Genomic DNA, 6048 nt, shown 5'->3' with positions numbered 1-6048 from the left:
CATCAGACTGTCCAAATGTTTACAATTATTTTTATTAACCCTGGGGAAATTGTTGATGTGTCTCAGAATCTAGCATTGACACACTGGAACAATTGACAAGTATTTATTGGATCCATAGAGTGTGCAAGTCTTTATGAGTTGTTAGACTGGACTGGAAAGATTTGTGCCATAAGGGAGCAGGCTAGTTGCTGTTATAAAATGTCCTTAAGAAAGGAGCTGAACAAAAACACAAAGTATACAGCCTATTTAGTACTTAAAAAACCTCCAGCAAGCAAAGCTTATAGAAATGATGAGAATGAACACCTTGGCACACTGAGGATGTCCCTCTGGTCCAAGTCCTGTTAGGTTCCAAGACTTTCTGTTTTGGTGAATGGTATAACTCCCAGCAACCTGGTCACCATCTAAGAAACCTTTGGCCCTTAGAGAAAGATACAATGGGGTGGGAAAAGAATACACATGAAAAATGGCTAGAAATAAAGAACCACCTGGGACTAAGGAGCATGTCTGTCTTGCTTCATATCTCACAGTTCAAGGTTTGAACTTGGATGTCATGGATACTGGACTTAACCTTAAACAGTGATCCCTATTTTTTTTTTTAATTTCCTTATTGGGAGATTAATGGTTTACAGCCAACAGTAAAATACAATAGTTTGTACATGCATAACATTTAGTGATCCCTATCTTATGACCACATTCCTTCATTGTCCTCAGACCCATTTCATTTACTTACTTAGTTACTTACTTATTTGTTTGTTTATTTTACCAGAGCTCTGCCCAGCTCTGGTTTATGGTGATGCAGAGGATTGAGACTGGGACTTTGGAGTGAGTGTTTAATTTCAAAATAACCATTATGCTATCTACCCCTGCCTCAGACCCACTATTCACTCTGGACTCTGCTCTCTTTTTTCAGTCTCTGTGACTTTCCAGATTGTTACTCTCCTTTGACTTTTTCTCTTGGTCCAGCCTGTATCTTGAAGTTCTTGTTATTGTTTTTCAATTTATTATTTTTTTCCTTTTGTTGCTGTTGTTTATCATTGTTGTTGTTATTGCTATCGTTGTTGGATAGGACCGAGAGAAATGGAGAGAGGAGGGGAAGACAGAGAGGGAGAAAGATAGACACCTGCAGACCTGCTTCACCACCTGTGAAGCGACTCCCCTGCAAGTGGGGAGCAGGGGCTCCAACCAGGATTGTTACACTGGTCCTCGTGTTTTGCGCCATGTGCGCTTAACCCGCTGCTCCACCGCCCAGCTCCCAAAATTCTTGTTATTTTTAATTATATTCTTCTAAGATCACATTTCATATTCTTGTTTCAAACATCACACATAGAAATTTTAAAAGGTGATTTTCATTTTGCCATTCAATGATATAGGTTCAAATCATGCTATAACTGCATTGGAGGAAGCTTTGTATTGTACTTTCAGTCTCTGCTTGTCTCTCTGTCTCCATCTTAAAAAAAAAAAGGACAAATTTCTTATATATATATATATATCTTTTTTGTTTTTTGAAAGATTTAGTTTTATTCTTTTATTAATGACAGAGGGAGAACTAGTGTACCACTTTGGCACATGCGATACTGGGGATCAAAATTGTCTGAGCCCAACACTACCACCACTGCACCACCTCCCAAACTGTACCAAAAAACAAACAAACAAACAAACAAACAAAAACCCCTTTATGTTCCAGGATATGACACATTGGATAAAGTGTTGGATTCTCAAGCATGAGATCCTGAGTTTGATTCTTGGCATCACATGTGCCTAATATTTATCTCTTTTATCTCTAGACCTGCATCTTGATATGGCTCTAGATCTTCTATTTTATAGATTCTGCTGCAACCTCAAATTCATCATGTCAGAAGTTGATAGAGAAAAAATTCAATATACCTAGCCTTCTCTTCCGTTAAGTTAGAGATAACACTATTACAATAACAGTAAAGAAAATTAAACACCCAGGAATAAATAACAAGAAACAAGAAAAACATAGATGTGAAAATTTTGTTTTTAAAGGGAGAGACCCCATCTTTCTTTTTTCTTTTATTTATGTTGTAATGTTTAGACTTGGAATTGGCTCCTTCCCTTCCCTTCCCTTTCCTCCCCTCCCCCCTCCCCTCCCCTCCCCTCCCCTCCCCTCCCCTCCCCTCCCCTTCCCTTCCCTTCTCTTCCCTTCCCACAACAATGATAAAACAAGGGCAAAAAGGGAGAAAATAAATAAATAAATAAAATATTTTGCACATAATTTGAATTGAACAACAGTTTAAAACTGTTGCCTTTGATTTCGAAAAGTAACATTACTAGATATTTTAATTTAAAAACTCAATTTTCATTTATTTATTAATGAGAAAGGAGGAAGTGAGAGAACCAGGGTCTTGCCCCAGCTTGTAGGATGCTGGTGATCGGGCTCCGGCCCTTCGGGTAAGAATCCAAAGTCTATCCATCGTGCCACTTGCAGGGCCACTAGATATTTTCATTTTATCTACAAAGGGGAAAACAAAAAGAACTTCTGTGAACAAAAGCATGCATCTCTGAATGACTGTGAGGTTCAAGCATGTGCTAATAAAAGGCTGTTTATTAAGTGTTCAAAGGCTACGCTATTTGATGAGCTTTGGGGTTACCGGAGGTGTACTTTACAGCAGCCATACAATTATTTTTCAGATATCAGAGTTTCAGAAAGTCATTTGGCATCCTGGTAAGCACATTCCCCTCTTACTGAAGTGTTGTGGTAGCTATGGCAACTCAGAAACTTCTAATATTTCTTAGATAGTACTGCCTACAACTTTAATGGATTTGGACTTTTTTTTTCACAGAACTTATGAAAAAAAACATTGAAATGGCTGTTTGCTTGTCCATCTTGTCAGCTGGCTCCATTTCCTCAGTTGGATCATAATATGCTCACTAAAGTATTTCCGTGAGCTGGTTGAGAGACCAGCGTTGCAAAGTGGGGTCCAGTAGTTAGCTGGTGAGTGAGAGAGTGAATGAGTCTCGTGTTCTGATTTAGAGTCAAATTAGTAAAGAAGGCCAAGGAATGTAGCTGTGAACACACTGTCTGGTATAACCTTCCAGGTGCTGACTTTATATCACAGGCACTTTTTCCTCAAAGTGGGCCTATGTTTGCAGGTATCCTTTTAAATTTCTGTTCTCTAAGACTTACTTCTTTACAAGTTGTTTGTGTTACATATGTCACAGATATTGTTGAGTCAGGTTCTTTTAATTATCTTTTTTTGGGGGTGGGGGAGCATAAGGTTAAATAATGGGAATTCAGTTGAAGTTTAAAACCAATGCCAGGGGCAGGGTGATAGCATAGTGATTATGCAAAAAATCTCTTATGTCTGAGGCTTTGAGGTTCCAGGTTCAATCTCCTGCTCCACCATTAGCCAGAGCTGAACAGTGGGCTGGTAAAACAAACAAAACCAGTGTTAAGGGCTGGGTGGTGAACCCAGTAGAACATATATATTACCATGCACAAGGCCTGAGGTGTAGGGCCCAGTCACCACTTGCAGGGAGGAAGCTTCATGACAGGTGAAACAGGGCCATCAGTTGTCTCTCTTTGTCTCTCCCTTCTCTCTCTCCCACTTTCTTCCTGTCTATAGCAAATGCAAAAAGGAAAGAAAGCATCAACAGCAAAAACTTGGCTTCTGGGAGCAGTGGATTTGTTGTGCAGGCACTGAGGCCAGCAAAAACTCTGGAGACAAAACAACAAACCAAAACCAAATCCAATGCCAAACCATCCTCAAAAGCAACAGTGTCCACAACTGGCCTACAAAGTGGCAGCTTCTCCTTATTCACGTTCAAGGATATAGGTACCTACATCAAGACATGTCTTGCCCAACTGATAACAACATAAAATCAAACATGTAGATAAGTATCAGAGAGTTTAGAAGATAGAAAAAAGAAAAAAAGTCAAAATACTATCTTCTTGACATAGCAGTTATCCTTTGAGTTATTCCATTCATTTTTTTCAAATAAGTATTCTCATATTATTGTATTAACCATAAAAACATGTCAGTCTATGTATATATACATATATAATTGCCACCAGGGTTATTGCTGGGGCTTGGTGCTCCCAGAAGACATTCCATCCCTCCCACTCCCCCCCTTTTCTATTTTATTTGATAGGAAAGAGAAATTGAGAGGGGAGATGGAGTGGGAGAAAGATAATTGCTGACTTGCTTCACCACTCCTGAAGCATGCCCCCTGCTGGTGGGGAGGGGAACTCGAACCCAGGTCCTTAAGCACCATGGGTGCACTCCACTGGGTGCACCATTACCTGGTGCCTCTAGTCTGTTTATTTTTTCATCTAATATCGCATGATTCACGCTTTCTCTTTTCTGTAAATATATATATGTTTTTTTTTTTTTGCCTCCAGGGTTATTGCTGGGGCTCGGTGTCTGCACCATGAATCCATTGCTCCTGGAGGCCATTTTTTCCCTTTTGTTACCCTCATTGTTTTACCATTGGTGTGGTTATTATTATCATTGTTATTGACATTGTTGTTGTTGGATAGGACAGAGAGGAATGGAGAGAGGAGGGGAAGACAGAGGGGGAGAGAAAGACAGACACCTGCAGACCTGCTTCACTGCCTGTGAAGCGACTCCCCTGCAGGTGGGGAGTCGGGGGCTCGAACCGGGATCCTTTCCCCCGTTCTTTTGCTTTGCGCCACATGCACTTAACCCACTGTGCTACTGCCCGACCCCCTCATACATATTTTTTATAGCTTCACAAAGTGTATACCCTTGTTACCCAGGCCTTGAGGGGTAATATCAATGCATACATCAAAAAATGAGACAATTGTGGGTATTTTGAAAAACCTGTAAGTTTATGCTTCAGTGATTGAGATGGTACATGTGTATGAACATGGCTACTTTCACATAAATACAATAACAAAACAAATATACAGATAATAAATGTAGTCTTTCTGTTGCAAGCATCTGTAGCTCTTCCCTTCAGTTAAGAAAATCATCTGAATCCCCCCCCCCCATAGTACAAACTACTATGTTTGTAGTTAAGACATCATTACATTTTTTTGCTCCCTTTATGGACATGAAAAATATTAAAGAGCTTAAATGACATTTATAATATTTAAACAAGAGGCAGCCACAGTATAGTATTTTTTCCTTTTTCTTAAAATTTTATTAATGATTTAATATTGATTTGCAAAATTACATGACAACAAGGGGTATAAATCCACTTACAAATATGGAACACACCACGAATTTGTGTGTCATAATGTGCAGGGGCCATACTAATCTTCTCTGTATCGTTTCAATTTTCGTATATGTGCTGCCAAAGTGAGCACCAGTATAGTACTCTTGATTCTATATTTGGAGACCATGGTACAAGGGGTTGGGCAGCTTAGCTTTTTTTTTTTTTTTTTTTAACTATGACACATCACATTCCTCCCAGGCTTGGTTCACCTACTGATCCTATTCACTTGGGTACTGTATTTAGTCCAAAAGCCAGAAAGCTTTATCACTGTTCTCTTTGACAGCAATATGGAACAATGAGTTGCCAAAACAGAAAGATGTCAAGTTGGTGCTACTGGCAGTTATTTTTTCAGTTGCTTGGGAGAAGGTATGTCTTTCACTGGAAAGAATAAAGTTGGATGGAGAGGAGAGGTAGAGAGAGAGAGAGAGAGAGAGAGAGAGAGAGGGACTCATGAGAGAGCGCTGAAGCACTATGACCCTGGTTTGTACACCTCTCCATTCTGTGCTGTAAATGACCTGGTGTCTTTTCTGCTACTATATATAAGACAATCAACTTCAATTTGCTAAAGCTTGGTTTAAATGTATTCTTTATAACTTGCAACCAGAAAAGTCCTAACAAATAAATTTCCTGTAATTGTAGAGAAGACATTTATCAGCCACCAGTGAAAAGGACCTTTGGTAGATAGAAGACTTGAGTGCTATGAACAATGAAAAGTCATAAAATTGACACAGTCCATAGGCCTAATTTGCCAGAATATTTATGAAATTCAGCAACTTAATTTCTTTTGAAAACCAGCTAATATTTGAAGACTGTAGTCCCATTATCATTAGTAATGTGGGTTTTTTC

General features: G+C 39.2%; 1 non-coding gene across 1 annotated transcript; it reads right to left on the bottom strand.

Annotated features, from left to right (window-relative positions):
* Positions 1 to 5187: 5187 nt before the first annotated feature.
* On the bottom strand, positions 5188 to 5293 carry LOC132534501 (U6 spliceosomal RNA). The gene has a single exon (XR_009546209.1). It is a non-coding gene; the product is annotated as a U6 spliceosomal RNA (small nuclear RNA).
* Positions 5294 to 6048: the final 755 nt, after the last annotated feature.

Source organism: Erinaceus europaeus, chromosome 18 (genome assembly GCF_950295315.1).
Source record: "Erinaceus europaeus chromosome 18, mEriEur2.1, whole genome shotgun sequence".
Lineage (NCBI taxonomy): Eukaryota > Metazoa > Chordata > Mammalia > Eulipotyphla > Erinaceidae > Erinaceus > Erinaceus europaeus.
Note: the sequence above shows the minus strand (reverse complement) of the source record. Positions and strands in the feature narration are given on the sequence as shown.